Below are 19908 nucleotides of genomic sequence, written 5' to 3'. Positions count from 1 at the left end.
GGTTACCATGCCCTCCTCCAGGGGATCTTCCCAACCCAGGGATCAAACCCGCATCTCCTTGCAGCTCCTGTATTGCAGGCAGGTTCTTTACTGCTGAGCAAATGGGGAAGCCCCGATATATTGAAAGATGCTATAGTTCCACAGGCTTTAGCCTAAGTTTCCTTTCCCTGAAAAAGCAAGAAACAGATGGGCTGCAGGAAAGAAGACCAGGGAGGGGAGACACACACATTACATCCAGTAGGATTTCCAGAATATGTTCTTTGGTGAAGAAGATCCCAAATCATCCCTAGGCTTGGTCTCTTGAAGATCTCAAGGTCTGCCAGAAGGCGAACACCTTGTAGGTCTGGCCTTGGGTGGGATCACTGCCATCCAGAATTGGCCAGGCCCGGCCAAGGGACTTTGTCATATTTGCTACGGCCTAGAATGTTCTGGAAGGCTGCATGTGACCTTGGTTCTGGGAATGCAAGAAACTCTGAAGGACTTTCATAAATGCTCACAACAGTTTACTGTCAACCATAAGCATTTTAAAAAATGCTGCCAAATTTGATAGTGGCCCAAGGGCTTGTGAAAGTGAAGTGAAAGTCGCTCAGTTGTGTCTGACTCTCTGCAACCCCATGGACTGTATAGTCCATGGAATTCTCCAGGCCAGAATACTGGAGTGGATAGCCTTTCCTTTCTCCAGGGGATCGTCCCAACCCAGGGATCGAATCCAGGTCTCCTGTATTGCTGGCAGATTCTTTACCAGCTGAGCCACAAGGGAAGCCCAAGAATACTGGAGTGGGTAGCCTATCCCTTCTCCAGCAGATCTTTCTGACCTAGGAATTGAACCAGGGTCTCCTGCATTGCAGGCAGATTCTTTACCAACTGAGCTATGAGGGAAGCCCACTTAGGCTTTTTCAATTTGAGTTTGCAAGACTAATGACCAAATCACTTTGCTGTATACCTGAAACTAACACAACATTGTTAATCAACTATACTCCAATATATTAAAAAAACGTTAAAAACCAAACTAGCCTATGGCTAAGGTTTATATATATATATATGAAATTAACCACTGATGTCCTCTCGTAAGATTTTGGACACTCCTGGATTTCATATCTTTAATAGTTTAGTTATGCTTGATGCACTAATAAATTTTGTCTGTAGGCACTTTTCTTTAAACTTTCTGTAGACATCTTTTAAACTAATGTATGTCAGAGCAGTCACCTCATCACTGGTTATATTTATAGCTTTTTCATAAGCATTGTTTATTTTCTATCAAAATATGTTTTGGTTGTTGATCAAAACTACAATAAAGGCTTCCTTATTAGATCATTATGGACATTCAGGAGTAAGTCAAGGCTTCTTCTTCATCTATCAGACAGTGGACAGTGCAGCCTCAGCACCAAGAGCCACCTTGGTGACAATCCATCGACTCACGCAGTCACTGCCTTAGGAGTCCAAAGGCTGAGGGGGGCATGGCTCTTTTCCTCAAGGCCCTTAGAACAGTGGGAAAAATGACAACGCGAGCAGTTCTGTGAAGAGTGAGGAGAACTATGGTGTGAAGGGGGGGGGGTCTGTTCTCCCTTGGCTCCTGCAGGAAGCGTCCGTCCATGGCTGCTCCTGTGTCCACATCTCTAGTAGAATATCTGCCATGTGTGGGGATGGGCACAGGTGAGATGGAGAGATGATGAAGAGCAGGGCCTAGTCCTCTGAATGTTTATCCCCAGCACCTGTTGGAACATCACAGGGTCTCCACACGTTTGTTAATAAACTGCAAACTTGGTATATACTGCTAATGAGGTGGCAGGAGAACACAGAAGTTTGGTCATGTCACAATATTGCTCTCTGGCATGTTTTATTAAACGCATTCCCATATTGTATAGCCCTCTTTTACAGAGATATAAAAGGCTGTACAATGTTTACATGCTGTAGATCACAGAGAAATATAGCATGGGAGGGACCGCCCCTAACTTTTAAGAGGGTTATGTTCTAGGGTGTGTTTGGGATGGGGAAGTACTGAGAACATTATCTCTCCAGGAAGAACCTCCAGAAAAGGAGGAACTGAAAAGAAAACTCTGAATTCAGTCTCAGGAAACACAATCCCAGCGGCTGGGCCACAGTGAAGCCGGCTCAGGAAACCCAGCGGTGGGACTGGAAGGTACGGTATCGTCTACATAGCAGTCTATTCCTGTTACTGAACCTTTAGGCACAGTCAACTCCAATATAGCTTCAAAAGTCCTCAGAGATCCTTTAATCTTTTAGCAACCAATTCAAGTGTCGAGCAAATTACAGTTTCAAGATAGTTTCAGGTAAAGCTTCCTGGGTGATCAACATGTCCTAACAAAGTAGAAAAGGTGGGTAAAAAAAGTTCATTTTCTCTCCATCGAGATCAGGATCTAAGAGCAGTTCTCCTCTGGGTGGAGGGCGGCCTGGAGGCGGAGTGGGCGGGCCCGGGGGCTGGGCTGGGGCTCCCGGACCGCACGCCTTTCCCAGCCCCCTTCCAGACTCGGAACGCTCTGTTCGCAGCATTCCTGCGCGCTGGCATCGCCCCACCTCTTGCATGTTTCTCAGTGCATCCCCCCACTCCAGCTCCTGGGGGCAGAGGGCCGCCGGGGACGTCCGGGGAGCCCTGGGAGTGGGCACACAGTAGAGTTCGCCCCTCCTGCCGTCTTCCCGTGAACCAGCGATGCGGCAATCCTGGAGCAGGTGCCTGCGTAGCACCCGGCAGCTGTGTCGTCGGCCGGCGACGCTCAGGCTCTCCTGGGAGGTGTGTGTGTGGAGGGGGGTGGGGGGCGGGGACCCGGCGCTGTGGGGGTGGGGCAGGGTGGGGCGCGATTCCGGAGAGTGTAGGCCCGGCAGGGACACTGCCAGGGGGCGGCGCGGAGCCAGATTCGAGGGTGTGTATGCGTGTGTTTCTCCCTGACTCTTTGGTCAGGTCTTTATTCAAAATGAGCTGTCCAAAATGAGTTGACCTTCAGGGGATAAACAGACAAGTTTGTGCAGCAGGATTCTTCTCTTCCGTGGTGGGTTTTCTGCGGGGCTTCCCAGTGGCCGGTTTCTTGGTTTCTGCAGCCTCCCCCACCCCCACGCCTCCGCCGACCTCCTCCCCCTCCACCCCCCACCCCGCCAAAGACTTCTTCAGTTTCTTTACAAATACAGCCTCCTTTCCTTTCTTCCCTACTAAAGGCTTCTTGCCTGGAACCCCTCCCCATCTGACCTGGCTTCTAGATCCACTGCTGCCCTATCCTCCTGGAGGTTTGATTCTTAGCCTGCCCAGGTGCATGGCCTTTGCACGTGGGTTTAGTTAGATTCAACATAATTCTCAGGCTTCTCAGTGGATTCTTTTTCAGGACCCTGCGATAACTCTCCTTGCTTGGTGCTCTGGGACTTTTAAGAATTCTCCCAAGGTCTGTGTTGAGCATCTCGTGCATGGGAAGGTTGTAGTTACTCTTGAAAGAGGTGCCATACAGATCATCTCACTTGCTGAAAGCAAATTCGAAACGGTGCCCACCAGGAGCAAGTTTCAAAATGTTCAGTTTGTCTACATTAAGCAGAGTAATTCCTTTTAAGGGGAAGGGAGAATTAGGGAGCCAGCGATGTTCCTCAAGGCCTTGCTACCATCTTCCCAATGATACGAGATAAGGAGTCCCCTGCCGTGCGCACAGCCCACGCTCATCTGCTCAAAGGCGGAGACCTGCTGATATTATTCCAGGCCTTACGTTTCTGAAGAAGCCAAAGAGCCCCCTTGTTCCTCTCATCGCCTTCAACATCATCTTCAATCAACAAATGAAGTTCAGGACTTCCTCAATACGGTGACCTTTAGCCGTGACCAGCCCGGTAAGGCCGAGGCAGCCAGGGCAAAGCAGATGGCACACCACTGCGGGGCCAACGTGCCAGGTTTGGTTGGCTCAACGTGCGGGCCCCACGACGCGTCAATTTCCCCAGTTAAGAATCACATTTCTCAAATTGTAGGAATTAAAAAAAGATTATGTCTTGCTCAGTAAGAATTTTCGGCAACTGTCGCTGAGAACCCAGTAAGACGCCAATTACGACATCACTGCAACAGATTTCGGGATTTTTAACTTATCGCTGCCAGAGGGGCGAAAACGAATCCCAAGGAGGACGGAGACAGCGTTCCCGCACCGCGGGTGCAGGTAGGCTGCCCCTCGCCTGAGGTCGCGGGCGCCGCGCCGCTCGCAGCCCCCTCCCCTCAGGAGGAGCGCCGAGCCCCTCTGGGCCGCGCCGCGCCAGTGCACCGCGGGGCCTGGGAACCGCGCACCGGCTGCGCGCGGAGTCCCGCGGGGCGGCGGGACGGACGGCGCCCGCTCCCAATCGCGGGGCGGGGCCGAGGGGGCCGGCGGGCGGTGGCCAATGGGAGGCGGCGGAGCGGACGGGGGGCGGGGCCGCCGGGCGGGCGGGCCGCGGCGTCGGGAGCCGGCGCTGCAGAGTGGGAGCCCGGGAGGAGCCGGCGGAGCCGGAGGAGGACGGAGGAGGAGGAGCAGCGCCGCGCCCCCGCCCCGACCGCTCGCCCGCCCGCTCTCTCAAGCGCAGGCCGATCGCTCCAGCCGCAGCCGGCGGGTCCCGGCCGCCTCCCGCCGGAGCCCGGCGCGGGCAGGGTCCGGGCCGATGGGCAGCCCCGGGCAGCGGCGGGTGGCGAGAAGGCGGCCCCGGTAGGCGCCGCCGCGAGCTCGCGGGCTGCAGCAGGTCGCGGCGGACTGCGTCTCCGAGGTGCGTTCGGGGCGACGAGCGACGGGAGGCGAGGCGGGGTCCGCTCGGGAGTCTCCGGGTCGTGTCCCGGGACCGTCTCGAAGTGAGGGGCTGCCCTTGGGGGCACCTCAGGGGGCCGACCGCGCGGCCGGGGCGCGGGGCGGGGGTCCGACTGGCAGATGCGACCGTGCTCCGGAGTCCGGGGTGAAAGAGGAGCCGTCGCCGTTCGTTCTCAAAGTTATCGATCGGCTGAAAGGTTATCCCGGTCTCTTTGACGCGAGCACTAAACGAGGACTCTCCGGGCGCGCAGCGACTCCTCCGTGACTAACCCGAGAAAAGAGAGAAAGGTTGCCCGGCGCGGCTCCCCGGCGCGCCGGGCGGGGTTACTTGCTGAACTTGCTGCAGGGTTTATTCCCCGGGAAGACGGTGTGCCCGGGGCGCGAGCCCTCGCAGCTCCCGCCGGTCTTTGTAAGGTCCCAAGCGGCCAGCGAGCTTCCTTCCTTGTGGCCCGACGGCTCCCCGGCTCCCCTGGGTCCGCAGCTCGCTCCATCCTCCGCTCCCGGTCCTGCTTGGGGGCCCGCGTATCCTTGAAGCTAGTTTGGCCAGGTCCTGGGAGTATCCCCTTGAGCACCTATAGATTAATTTCAACCGCGCCGCAAACCCAAAGAATCAATCTCGGTTCATCATCTGTGAGCGAGAGCCGATGCTTCTCGGGAAGAGAAAACAAGTTGGCATGGCCCCTCTGGGAGATATTTGTCATCATTAACCTGCTTCAGTTAAATTAATTCAGCCCAAGATGACTCCAGCGTGAGTACTGGAAACATCAAGTGCATTGGCCACGGAATTGTGGTCACCAAACAATCTGATTTTGGTCAAAACGCAATTGTAGACTTTTTGAATTTTGTTTAGACTTAGACATGGTTTTTGATAAGGATGGCCTTTTTTAAACAAAGAATTTTGGTGATTCTCATAGGTTTGCTCAGTAAGTTCCAAATAGTCACTTAGATTTTTCTTTTCTTTGCCTCTTTTGTCTGCAGTTTTCATTTCTAAATGTTAACACTAGATGGCTTTCTTATGACAGGCATTTAGTAAACTGCGCTTTTGAGTTGGCTGTCTGCAATCCAGGTTGTAATTTTTCCGGTTTTACAGTCAGTAATGGGAGAAAAAAAAATCCCCAAAACTGTTGCTTTCTTTGAAATATATTATTTCCCTGTAAAACTAATATTTATGTAGGTGTCATAAAGTGGTCTGTTACTTCTGGTGTTTCTAAAGATGTATTTCAGGAGACAACTTGGTTACTGTTTTTAGTCACAAATTTAAAGATGTCTGTTTTTACTTGAAAAATTTAAAGTTCTACCATGAGACTTAAAAAAAAATTCTATTTATATAACATTTCTACTAAGGATGTTTTCTGCTTACCTTAGAAGCTAGTTGCTTGATTCAAAACAGTATAAAAGAATGTAATTCATGAGAAAGTGCAATCTTTCTTGAGTTTTTGGTACGCATAATATTGATTCTTTCTAAAGACTCTGTGGATGCATTTTGGGGAAGAGATGTTGTTGAAATATACATGTATGAGTCAAACATTGTGTTGGGGCCATTTTTATTTCCGCAACTGATATTGGATTGGGTGTTTCATTTCTAAGCACAACCCTTTTTTTCAAAAGTACCATGACTTGTAGTTGGCCATTTAGGTAGCAGCAGGTTCTTAATTTTGTGTTTTCAGGACTTTTTCTCTAAAGTAAGACCATGGCAGCCTGTCCAAATCTTGCCTAGGCAGGCAGACTCATTGAGAAGCTGGAGAAATACCTCAGCATTTCTCATAGCTGTTACTTATTGTGTGTGTGTCTTACCCAGCTTAAAATATGATATGTTAAATTTGTTGGTTCTAAATTAGAGCATATTCACAAATAGCTGGGGGAAAAAAAATAGACCTCTCTCGCAAACATCTGGGAAGTATGGAATGAAATGAAATCAGAAACAGCTTTTATCAGTACCCACATGCTACCTATAGATGGGGTGAAATGAACTTGGATAAGAAGCAGTGTAAGCATTTGGTGTAGAAAATAAACCAGGAGATAAATTGCAGGTGTGGAAGTGGAGCTTCTGGCTTTATAGTATGGGCTGCACATTTTCTGTAGTTGATTTAAGTGTAAATTTTCCATCAAGTGCTTTTGATGTGTTTAAATCTTAGCCTTTCTCAAAGAGCTATAATTTTCTGGAATGAAAGAAGGAAATTGTCAGCATCATGATTTGACTTTTATGGTACTTATTGTAGTTAAAGCTGTGTAATACCGTTTGTGAGTTTTATTTTCTTTTGAGACTGGAATGGTATTTAGAAGGCTTCCCTGATACCTGAGCTTGATCAGCACCTGTCCACCTTGAGGCATCTCTTTACCTGAGGTCAAAGGGTTATTGGGTTATTCTTTTTGGAAATCTATCTATTCTTCAAAGTGAGGAAATAATAGTGAGGTATCTTGAAAGGGCAATGGGCTGGTAACTGAAACTGGTTTTAGAGTTCTGTGTTTGGTCATCAAAACTCATTTAAAGGGGTGCGTTTCCTGCATACTTTCCAGAGAACTGTGTGTTTATGTAGATACAGCCCCCTCGTCCCCAGTCGTAATTGATAGATGAAAAGGGTTTTTGTGTGTGTGGTTTTTTTTTTGAGATTGAGGAAGGCATTGTGTCTTTGAACTTATGATCTGCTTAAGGTGGTGGTTTAGAATTACAAATCCCTTCAAAGACATGATGAATTTGAAGAAAATTTAGACTATTATTGTCAACTGAAAAGCAAAGTTTTTTTTTTCCTGTTTTGAACTTGAATGAAATATGAAATACATGCCTAAAGAATATAGGGAACCATATTCCAGATTTTCTCCTTCTATTAATGAACCTGTTCCCTTACAGGGTGATGTGACAGGAACCTCTGGCTTCCTGCTTCTAGGGCCTGGCACAGACGAGCTTGGAAAAAGTTTTTTCATGATCCCTTTCAGCACCAAATTTTAGGTTTCTTTAATGTTTTAAATAAATGTATATATAGAGTAATGAACATGACTGATTGGGTTAGCTTATGTTTTTTCATGATTGTCTTTTCTTTCTTTGATTTATAATAAGTTGGTATGGTGGTTTAGTGCCTGCCAAGCAGGAGACCTAGGTTCGATCCCCCAGTTGGGATGACCCCCTGGAGAAGGAAATGGCAACCCACTCCAGTATTCTTGCCTGGGAAATACCAGGGACAGAGGAGCCTGGTGGGCTACAGTCCATGGGGTCACAAAGACATACCTGACTTAGCATCTAAACAGCAAAGCTGGCACGTGAACATTCATGAGAGTTACACCTGACTTAGTTTACACCTGGAAATCTGGGATTCAGAAATTGCTTTTCTGTTACAGTGACATTTAGCTGTGACCCCCTTTTGAAGGGAGGATAACAGTGCGATAGGAATTAAATACCTCGTACATTCAGAGATAAATTATTTTGATCCTTTGTGAACTTGATTCATAAACTTTGGTTCCAAAGAGTGGTCCAAGGAAGCCAGATCTTACAGGAGAGGTTCTGCTTCTTGAGAGGTTTCACATTTAGTGTGACCCACTTCTTTTATATACATGTGTATGTGCGCGTGCATGTGTGCTAAGTCGCCTCAGTCGTGTCTGACTTTTTCTGATGCTATGGACTGTAGCCCACCAGGCTCCTCTGTCTATGGGATTCTCCAGGCAAGAGCACTGGAGTGGGTTGCCATTCCCTTCTCCAGGGGATTTTCCCAACCCAGGGATCGAACCAGCCTCTCTTATGTCTCCTGCATTGGCAGCAGGTGGGAAGCCTCTGTGTGTGTGTGTGTGTGTGTGTGTGTGTGTAGTAGTAGTAGTAGTAGTAGTAGTAGTAGTAGTAGTAGTAGTTGCTCAGTGTGTCCCAGCCCAGGGATCAGGCGAATTCTTTACTGTCTGAACCACCAGGCAAGCCCCACGTGTGTTATGTGTGTGTATGTGTGTGTGTGTGTGTGTGTGTGTGTGTGTATATAAAATCTCCCCCCCCCCCGACCATACAACATTGTATAGCTAATTTGGGTGATAGCAAAGAAGAAGATGTGCAGAAAGTTGAGTTTAGTTGTCATAGCATCTCTTTACCACATAAATCCATAAGGTTATCCTTTCATGTCATTCCTATACTTTTTGTTTCTGTCTACTTCTAAAATTAAAAATCAGAGACAAAAATTAAATTTTATAGGTTGTCAGATTTGCCACTTTTTATGTTGCTACGTACATATATTGAAAATTAACAGCAGCAATTCCTGTCTATTGTCAAGGTTTTACATCAAGATACACTGATATACCAAGAAGAAATGAACAAAAAAAGGGAGGACATGTATGTATGTTTTCATTACTGATGTAGGGAAAGTTCTTCGTTCAGAGAGGGCATAGGTTAAAATTACTCCCACAGGTGTATATACCACCATACGCAGACACTTTTCCTTTTGCATAGATCAGTGAAAACTTCACTATGGACCAGGGTTTGGAAATCACTGACCAACTCAACTAACCCTTCTTTGATGTTGGGATCCCTTTATATATCCACACGTGGCCTAGTAAGGTATAGAGAGTTCTACCCTTCTGATGTTTTGACCAGAAGGTGGTTTTCTCTCTGTCGAGTTGAAATCTAATTTTACCTGTTAATAGGAATTCTATCCCCTTGGTGGCCTCCAGAACTAAACCTTCTATAGAGGTGTTCTAGTTGCTCACTGGACAGTACCTGTCCAGGTACGGCCTGGAGCTGAAGTCTTCCTTCTCACGACCTGTGCAGAGTAGAGTAGGGGTGACCTTCCTTCAACTTGCAGGTCCTGTCAAGTTCACATTCACCTTTTTACTCAAACTCAGAGAGTTTCCTGTTCACGCGAACCTCTAGTTCTTAGTCACATGCTGTCTTGAAGCCATGTCTTCCTGTCCTATGCTCATGCAAGACCTAGCATTCATTGGACTTTTTCTAATTTTATTTTGGCTGATTCTTCCCATAGTGCTTTTGAGAATTTGATGCTATTATCAAAGCACCTTTGCCAGCCTTCCCAAATAAATGCTGTCTGCACATTAGATATCTTACCTAAGTTGCTGGCTACACTGTGAATGGTGTCTCTGGAAGTTTCCTTCTAGGATTGGTTGTGAAGTAAAAGTTGCTCAGTCGTGTCTTACTCTTTGTGACCCCATGGACTCTTCATGGAATTCTCCAGGCTAGAATACTGGAGTGGACAGATACCCTGAAAGATCATGTCAGGCCTTCTTTGTGGGTCCTGCTGACCAAGTTACTCCAAGAACTGAGTTCATTTCCAGTGTGTCCCTAGTAACTTGAACCATGCTCTGCATGGTGGGGAATTGAGAAATAGATGTTCAAAGATGACTGAGGGAGGGACTGAGAAGCTAGGGCTGTACTGTGACCTGTGACCTCTGGAGGTCTTAAACACTAAAAAGATGGTGGGAAAAAGCAGAATGTTGTGGACTTGCTTAAACACATCTTGCAGTCTGGTACTGTCTCATTTTGAATGGCTTTCAGATATTTGGGGACAGGCACCATCTTTTCCCAATTCCCTGTGTCTTAATTAGTTGATACTCTTTTCTTCCTGTTTCATAAATAATCATTTAGCCGTAAGGGGTGTCTTGAGTGCTACCAATTGGATTACCCTATGCGTTTCACTTTTGTGTAGTTGCTAAATCTTCCAGGAGAAGCTCCCAGTTAGTTGAGCTGTTTAAGAAATCAGAGTAGTCTAAAGTAGGCTATTTAGTAATGTGTTCAAGTACTTTGAAGTGAAAGGAAAAAAAAAATCCAGGTAAAGAGCCAGTGTTAAAAATGGTTACTGTGGAAAGTAATTATGCTTGGGTGAACACAAAATTATGTATGCTAAGATGAACCATCATGAAGACATTAAAAAAAATCTCTGACTGTAATGCTTAGGGCACAGTAGCAGGTGTGGTCTGCATGATTGCTTTCACTGTCTTCAGGGGACTTTGATAATTGTTGTACCCTTTGGAAGGACTTCCCTGGTGGCTCAGATGGTAAAGCATCTGTCTACAATGCGGGAGACCCGGGTTCAATCCCTGGGTTGGGAAGATCCTCTGGAGAAGGAAATGGCAATCCACTCCAGTACTATTGCCTGGAAAATCCCATGGACAGAGGAGCCTGGTAGGCTACAGTCCACGGGGTTGCAAAGAGTCAGACATGACTGAGCAACTTCATTTTCTTTGGAACAGTGGATATTCACATGGTTCAGAAATAGGGTAGGGGTACAGTCCTCTTTGTATTGAAGTTTCTAATAAGTAATTTTAGGAATTATGCTTCTTCATACAGGGCACATGCTGTTGTTTAGAGTATTTAATGATTTAATCTAAAGAAGAATGATTTCTTTGTAGTAGGGTCTCTAAACTTTTTCCAGTGTGCATCCCAACTATACAGAATTTCCTGTGCTTAATATACATATGTGCACATACACGTTTGTCTATATGTGCTTGTGTGTGTGTATGTTTAATATAGTGTGTGTAAAGAAGTGAAAGTGTTAGTTGCTCAGTCGTGTCTGACTCTTTGCGACGTCATGGACTTTAGCTCACCAGGCTCCTCTGTCCGTGGAATTCTCCAGGCAAGAATACTGGAATGAACTGCCATGCCCTCCTCCAGAGGATCTTCCTGACCAAGGGATCACATCCATGTCTCCTGCCAATATATATATGTATATATATACATATATATGTATATATATAGCGCAAACAGTAAAGAATCTGCCTGCAATGCAGGAGACCAGGGTTCAATCCCTGGGTTGGGAAATTCCTCTGGAGAAGGGAATGGTAATCCACTCCAGTATTCTTGCCTGGAGGATTCCATGGACAGAGAAACCTGGTGGGCTGTAGTCCGTGGGGTCGCAAAGAGTTGGACACGACTGAGCGACTCACACACACACACGTGTGTGTGTGTGTGTGTGTGTGTGTGTATATATATAAAACTTTACATGTTAAATATAGACATTGTAAGTGTGTGCTCTGTTGCTCAGTCATGTTGACTCTTGCAACCCCATGGGCTATAGCCCACCAGGCTCCTCGATCCTTGGGATTTTCCCAGCAAGAATATTGAAGTGGGTTGCCATTTCCTCCTCCAGGGGATGGACATTATAAAACATAATAATATACATTTTAAGAAGTCTGATAATAAACCTAAATGAATATTGGAGTGTTTTGATTCTTAAGAGTCTGCTTGTTACCCTTTGAAATGTGTGGCCCGGGTCCTGAGACCACTGCTGTCTCACCCTCTCTGTTTATAGTTCAAGGTTGTTTGGAAACAGTTTCTCTGGGGCCTGCAGGGTCTTGTGAATGGAAGCATAAGACAGACTCTACCTTTCATAGGTCTTCTGTTTACTGTAATTGTTGTTTATTCTGAGGACAGTTTTTACTTTGGTCAGTTTTCTTCCAGAATTGGTTGTGGGTTGCTTAGTGAAGTCGTGAGCCATGTCCGACTCTTTGTGACTCCATGGACTACCGCCTACCAGACTCCTTTGTCCATGGAACTTTCCAGGCAAGGATACTGGAGTGGCTTGCCATTTCTTTTTCCAAGAGATCTTCCCAACCCAGGGATTGAATCTGGGTCTCCCTCCTTGCAGGCAGATTCTTCACTGTTTGAGCCACCAGGGAAGCACAATGGGTTGCTTAGCTTGAGGTTTCAACTTAGGAGTGGGGTGGGAGAGTGATGACATGGTGGAAGACACCATTCTCCTTGCAGAGTTTCTGGTTGAACTCAGCTGTCTGGGGAGCATCATATTATTGAAGCATAGAGGACACAGACCCGGAATGAGGATAGAAGGAAGTCACTAATCACGTGGTCATCTAGAAACTTCTAACTCAGAGAAAACCATAGTTCAGAAAGATACATCCACCCCAATATCTATTGCAGCACTGTTTACAATAGCCAAGATAAAAAAACAACCTAGATGTGTATCAACAGAGGAATGGATAAAGAGGAGGTATAACATAAATAAAAGTGGAATATTACTCAGCCATGTAAAGGAACAAAATTGGGTCATTTATAGAGACGTGGATGGACCTGGAGACAGTCATACAGAGTGAAGTAAGTTGGAAAGAGAAAAACAAATGTTGTATATTAACATGTGTGTAATCTGGAAAAATGGTGTAGATCATCTTATTTGGAAAGCAGAAATAGACACAGGTTTAGAGAACAGATGTATGGGCACCAAGGGGGAAAGGGAGGGGTGGGGGGAATTGGGAGTGGCACATGTACAGTATTGATGTATAAAACAGGTAGCTAATGAGAATACACTGCACGGCGCCAGGAACCAAAGCGTTGTGGTGACCTGAATCGGAAGGAATTCCTAAAGGGAGGGTACACATGTGTGTGTATAGCCGATTCACTTTGCTGTACAGTAGAAACCAATACAGCGTTGTAAAGCAACTATGCAAAGTGAAGAAGTGAGAAGCAACCATACTGCAATAAAAATTAATGGGAAAAAAAAAGAGCAAGAACAGTTTTGAAAGTGTAGGTTAATATTGGCTAGGACAGTCACCCCAGGTGCACGACGGGCCAGGGTCCTAGCTTCTGGAGAGCATGTGGGCTGGAGCGGAGGAGGGGAGGGCCTGGTAGCCGCCAGCTCCGCCTGCACTGCCTACCCCACCCCGCCTCCCCGTGTGCTGAGCCATTTTACTCCATAGCGTTTACTCTATAGCCTGACATGATGTTGTACATTGGTTTTCCTGTGTTTATCTTCTGCCTCCCCTCCACAGAATGTAAGTGCCCTATGAGTAGGGACATTTCTGGTCATTACTGCTGTATTCCGTGTACCGCCCTGGTTTCTGGCACATAACAGCCTCTTAGCAAACAAATGTTTGATAAAGGCGGGATTGAAAGCCCCGGGTTTAAACACGAAAGCACTGTGTGTCTTGGCTTTTGTTGAACTAAGGAAGTGTTGCCTTGAGGTTCTCATTATTTCTATTGTAAATGATCTACCCAAACAGCCTTTTATGCCTCATTTTATATCTTTTCTGGGTCACTTGAAATGACCTGAATTGAACTCTGATATCAAAGTGCTGAAAATGGAGAAGTCGTTTCTGAAGAGGGTGACAGCGGAACTCCACCTGTTATACCATTATTGCCCCATTCCAAGGGGTGTGGTTCGGGGAGGGTGGGCACCCCAGGGTGAGAGGGTGTGCTTTACACCTTTCCCAGGTTTCAAAGTCTGATACCACCTCATAACCGCATGGCCTTGGCCTTACTGGGATCAGATGAAGCTGCAATTCACTTACAAGTCTGGTTTGGACTCCTTAATAAAGATAACTGGAAAGAGAGGATTTCTGAATTGTTCCGCATTATCTTTTCTCTCTCAATTGATGATAATTTCTACAGGAAATAAGGATTTTGTAAAACCGATCAGTAGTGTATGTATACCTTCTGCTAACGTCGTCCTTTTACTTGAGAATTGCAGAGTGTGTTGGAATATTACTTGTGCCTTACGGGCAGTAGGTGCTTCCTAAGCATAGGTAGAAGCCTTCTATCTTAATATCCTGACCTGGTCCTAATTCCTATAGTGCATGAGTTCAGGGGGATGCCATTGTAACTCCTGCTTGTTTAGATGTGTGTATTAAGGTTTGCTATAAGAGCTGAGGGCGAGGCTGAGAGATTAAATAATAGTAAAATCACCTAATCTGTCAGCAACTTTGTTATTTGAAGATCATTGGAAGTCATTTGCTTGGGATAATGGATCTGTTTAAAAGGTTTACTTTTTTTATTAAAAAAAAAATTTTATTGGAGTTAAGTTGATTTCCAGTGTTGTGTTAGTTTCAGGTATATAGCCACGTGAATCAGTTTTATATATACATATATCCGCTCTTTTTTAGAAGAAGTTTTAAGTGAGAGGAAGGAGCGAGGGAAGTTAATGCTTTTGACTTAGGAACAGGATAAAGAACTGGGGAGAGAGATTCCTGAAGGTAGATTTCAAAACAGCCATTGTGCTTGAACTTTTATTTGTGGTCTCCTGCAGACTGGAGAACCTTACAAGGCTGATGCGATTTATAACCCCCTGCCTGCTGCCCCACCAACGATGTGAAAACTGAGATTTCAGACAAGAACACACGTGATTTTCTGAATCTTAGCTCTTAAGAGTTTAAACTTGCCTTTCTGCTCCCATGTGGGACCCTAGGTACCTTGTGGGGTCCTATTGATCTCAATAAATCATAAAAAGAATGGGGGACATGGGCAAAGAAACTGTATTCAGAGGAGAAAGCCAGAATTATGTCACTGCTGCCCCTGTAAGAGGGAAGTGGTAGCCAGGAACAGGCTGCAAAGCCATTGTTCTAGCCTAAAATCCTTCTATCAGCCAGTGGATCCTCTGTTATTCATGAGAAATTTTGTAGTTTAACAGTTCTGCTGATTGAACCAGGCTCTCTCCTCTCTGCTGGGAAGCGAGAGGGCTCTCCTGCGATCCTGCGGAGAACATTTCTTTCTCTCCGGAGTCTTTGCCAGGATGAAAAGAAGGATCAGAGGAAACCGATTTTCGTTTTGCATTTATACTTCGCTTGATTTGCATCATCTTTGTTTAAGTCAGTTGAATGTGAAGCCCTAAATAAATTTCAGGCATTTAAATATTTAAAAGGATTCCTCCACCATACTAAAGTACTCATTCAAAGAATGAGTACTTGCAACAAAGAAAATAACCCCCTTACAGACGTAGCCCATACAGGCTCTGCTCACCTTGTCACTGAATTATAAAACATTAATAGTGGAGTGAGAATGGAAACAGCCGCAGAAATGCTTGGCTGGCTCTGTTCCAAAATATTGTTTCCCTGGTAGAGAAAGCAGGACGATTTGTTTAAAACTGGCAGTCGGCCAGTCAGAAGAGCTCTGACGCCATCCGTGCAGTAACTACTCTGCTCCGACTGCTAATTTTAGGCTAGTTAAATCTGGGTGATGTCTGATGGCTGTTGTCGCTGTGTGTCTGGCTATGTGGAGCTTTCTAAATCTATCCTCTAGGCCTGGCATCACAGCATCACAGCTCACACTTCTTTCCCAGACGCACCGTAGCACAGAGGGGATGTTGAGTTGGCCCAGGATATGTGGACAGAGTGAGGAGCAGGCCCTGGGAGGGTGTCAGGAGGCACTGCCTTTCATCTTACGATTTCCTTTGCTGCTTGGTCCACAAACGCTTATCGTGCTTGCCTTCTGCTGTGGGAAGCGTGGAGGAGGATGCAGAGAGGCCCAGCCTCCAGGCAGCAGTCTAGGGACAACATTTGCTTGTTTTCTACCTATTCCTGCAAGCTTTGGGGCTTTTCTGGTGGCTCAGATGGTAAAGAATCTGCCTGCAATATGGAAGACCCAGGTTCGGTCCGTGGGTCCAGAAGATTCCCTGGAGAAGGGAATGGCAACCCACTCCATTATTATTGCCTGGAGAATTCCATGGACAGAGGAGCCTGGTGGACTAGAGTCCATGGGGTCGCAGAGTCAGACACGACTGAGTGACTAGCAGTTTCACTTCCACTGCAAGCTTCCACCTGTTTACCACGGACCTTTCTGGGGAATTTGCTGATGGTCCAGTGGTTAAGACGTGGCACTTTCACTGCCATGGGCCTTGAGTTCAATCCCTGGTCAGGGAACTAAGATCCTACAAGCTATGTGGCGTGGCCAAAAAAAAAAAAAAAAACAACGAACAAAAAACCTAAAAGCCCCCAACTGGACTTTCTGGAAAAGGTAAAACTAAGGAGAAAGATGAGAATTTTTAAAAAAGCATTTGGGACCTCCCTTGGAAGAGCAAAGTAGCATTTTTTTGCTACTGCAGAAGACGGAGGTGGGATGAGGGCTTGGTGGAGTGGTTCAGTGTTGCTGGTTGCGCCTGATTCTTCTGAAGCCGTGGAGCCTGGCAGGCTCCTCTGTCCATGAATTTCTCCATTATCATGACTGGAGTAGGTTGCCATTCTCTTCTCCAGGGGGATTTTCCTGACCCAGGGATTGAACCACATTGTAGCTCAGATTCTTTACCACCTGAGCCACCAGGGCAGGCTGGAGTGGTTCGGTGTCTGTGTCTGGCTTACTTTGCTTCCAGGGCAGTGAGTAGGAGCCAGTTTTCAAATGGGGATGGCCACACAATCTTAGGTTCTCTTTAAACTCTGGCATCTGAGATTTCCAGGTTACCAGGGGGTGTCCTGGGGGTGAGGCCTTGAGAGCAGGGATCTGATAACTCCATCCCAGGCTTCTGGCCCAGGGAAGTGCATGGCACAGTCAGCAAATGACCAGACTCAGCGTTTCAGGCCACAGGGGAACCTTGAGGTTATCTTGGAATCAGTCTTCCTCTTGGTACCAATTTATAAATAAGAGAATGTGAAGAGAGTGGTTTGCCACCTAGGCCCACTGTTTTTGGTAGAACAGGCTGCCCTGTTAGGTGACCTGGCCTGGCTGATGGCCATTCATCACATATATTAGAAGATTCCTATGTAAGAGGGACTCTTGGGTTGATGGGCACTGCAGCTTCTTTCAGAGTGAAGACTCTGGGTGATGGAGTGCATGGTGTTTGGGCATATAGTCAGGAGAACATTCAAGGAAAAGGTAGGATCCGGATTAGGCTTTGGAAAATGGTCAGGTTTGAATTTTTGTTGAAGGGCTCTTATATGCAAAGCCACTCATAGCTCTGTATGGAACAGCAGATACAAATTAAACCCTGTCTCTGTTAGCAGTTTCTCAGATCATAATACTGTCTCCATCAACTTACTCTGCCTAGGACCAAACTTAGATCCCAGCCTGGTTTGGGTTTTGCAACCTCTCGGAGAAGGCAATGGCAACCCACTCCCATACTCTTGCCTGGAAAATCCCATGGGCAAAGGAGCCTGGTGGGCTGCAGTCCATGGGGTCGCTAAGAGTCGGACACGACTGAGCTACTTCACTTTCACTTTTCACTTTCATGCATTGGAGAAGGAAATGGCAACCCACTCCAGTGTTCTTGCCTGGAGAATCCCAGGGACGGGGGAGCCTGGTGGGCTGCCGTCTATGGGGTCGCACAGAGTCGGACACGACTGATGCGACTTAGCAGCAGCAGCAGCAGCAGCAACTGGATTTTATTAACAAAAACAGCTTTAAGAAAAGTGATGGACAGTATTTTCAGAGTGATTGATTAACTTATCTGTCATGTAAGATGGTCAATCTGATTCCCCTCCCCCATTGTAATTTGCTAAAGATTATAGAATGTATCTGTAAACCTAAAGCAGGAAATACTCTGGACTCATCAGAGATGAAAAGCCAACATTTTAAAACAAATTGAGATGTAATTGACATATAACATGATTCTAGTTTCAGGTATAGAACATGATTCAATACTTTTATGTATTGTCAAATGATTATCACAGTAAGTCTAGTTAACATAATCTATTGCCACATAGAGAGATACTGATTTTTTGGTCTTGGCGTTATAACTTTTTATTTATTTTTTTTGGTTATTTATTTGGCCATGCTGGGTGTTTGTTGTGGCACTTAGGATCTTCGGTTGCGGCATGTGGGATCTGGTTTCCTGACCAGGGATTGATTGGACCCGGGCCCCGTGCATTGGGTGTGCAGAGTGTTAACCACCAGACCACCAAGGAAGTCCCAGAATTTTAAGATCTACTCCCTTGGCAATTTTCAAATACACCTTACACTGTTACCAACTACAGGTGCCATGCCGTACATTAATCACATCCCCTGGATGTAGCCATCTCACTGACTGAAAATGTGCACCTTTAGCCACATCATTTTGGTGTGAGGTCACTGACTTTGTTTCAGTTGTTTGTTCGAAGAATACCGCACAAGTATTATATTTGAAATTCAAGGTCATGTTGTTTTAAGACTTTATATTTAGAAACATGACTTTTGGTAATTCATGTACCAAAGTGATTTACTTTAAAATAGTTTTGAGCAATCAGTGTTCAACTGAGGCAGCCTTAGGAAGCATGGCAGTGGACAGTGAGAGCTTCGGTTGCTCAAACACCTCGTCCACCACTCCGGCATCCCTGGGACCAGCGTTCAGTTGCTATCCACGAGCTCTTTTTACATCCTGTGAAGTAGTAGTAAGTGCTGAGTAAGATTCGCATACTCCTTTACGCTCTAAAACAAGAGATATCAGCATAATTAGCATATACTTTCCCTCAGCCTATTTTCATGCCAAATTTCACATAGGTGAGGTTGGACTGTGAAGAAGGCTGAGCACTGAAGAATTGATGCTTTTAAACTGTTGGAAAAGACTGTTGAGAGTCCCTTGGACTGCAAGGAGATCCAACCAGTCCATTCTGAAGGAGATCAGCCCTGGGATTTCTTTGGAGGCAATGATGCTGAAGCTGAAACTCCAGTACTTTGGCCACCTCATGCGAAGAGTTGACTCATTGGAAAAGACTCTGATGCTGGGAGGGATTGGGGGCAGGAGGAGAAGGGGATGACAGAGGATGAGATGGCTGGATGGCATCACGGACTCGATGGACGTGAGTCTGAGTGAACTCCGGGAGTTGGTGATGGATAGGGAGGCCTGGCGTGCTGCAATTCATGGGGTTGCAAAGAGTCGGACACGACTGAGTGACTGAACTGAACTGAACTGAAGATTAAAGAAAGAATTATATAGTATCCTGGACACGTATACTCACCACTTAGATTCTGCAGAATGTTAGCATTTTATTGTATTTGCTTTGTATATTCCTATCCATCTCTGTCTACCCATCAATGCTTTTTTTTGTGTGTGTGTGTGGAAGTGTTTGAAAATAAGTGGCACACGTCAGTATACTTCACTGCTAAGCACTTCAGCACACATGTCATAATTGAGTCTAAAACTTTAAAATTTTTTTGAGGCAAAGTTTATACAGGGAAATGCATTGTATAAGTGCATTTTGAGTGTATCATTCTAGGAGTTTAGGCAAATGCATGTAGCTAGTAGGGCTTCCCTGGTGGCTCAGATGGTAAAGAATCCATCTGCGATGCAGGAGACCCAGTAGTGGTAAAGAACATGCCTCCCAGTGCAGGAGACATAAGGGATGTGAGTTTGATCCCTGGGTCGATCCCAGGAAGATCCCCTGGAGGAGGGCCAGTATTCTTGCCTGGAGAATCCCATGGACAGAGGAGCCTGGAGGACTATGGTCCATAGGGTCGCAAAGAGCTGGACACGATTGAAGCAGCTTAGCATGCACTACACAGGTATCTGTGTAACCCATACTTCTTTTAAGATATACCTACCACCCCAGA

At 46.0% G+C, this 19908-nt stretch overlaps 1 protein-coding gene across 5 annotated transcripts in view; it reads left to right on the top strand.

The window, feature by feature from the left end:
• The first annotated feature begins 2488 nt into the window (after nt 1-2488).
• The window catches only part of SIPA1L2 (signal induced proliferation associated 1 like 2), a 247297-nt gene continuing 229877 nt past the window's right edge, over nt 2489-19908 (top strand). For 3 of the 5 annotated variants that reach the window (XM_061404833.1, XM_061404836.1, XM_061404829.1), the window contains exon 1: nt 4430-4710. The gene's annotated coding sequence lies outside the window, so the exon portion shown is untranslated. Of the gene's footprint in view, nt 2750-4429; nt 4711-19908 lie in introns of those variants that run through there. The other 2 variants (XM_061404830.1, XM_061404837.1) reach the window with 2 other exon arrangements.

This window comes from Bos javanicus, chromosome 28 (assembly GCF_032452875.1).
Source record: "Bos javanicus breed banteng chromosome 28, ARS-OSU_banteng_1.0, whole genome shotgun sequence".
Lineage (NCBI taxonomy): Eukaryota > Metazoa > Chordata > Mammalia > Artiodactyla > Bovidae > Bos > Bos javanicus.
This window is presented reverse-complemented; position numbering and strand designations above follow the sequence as displayed.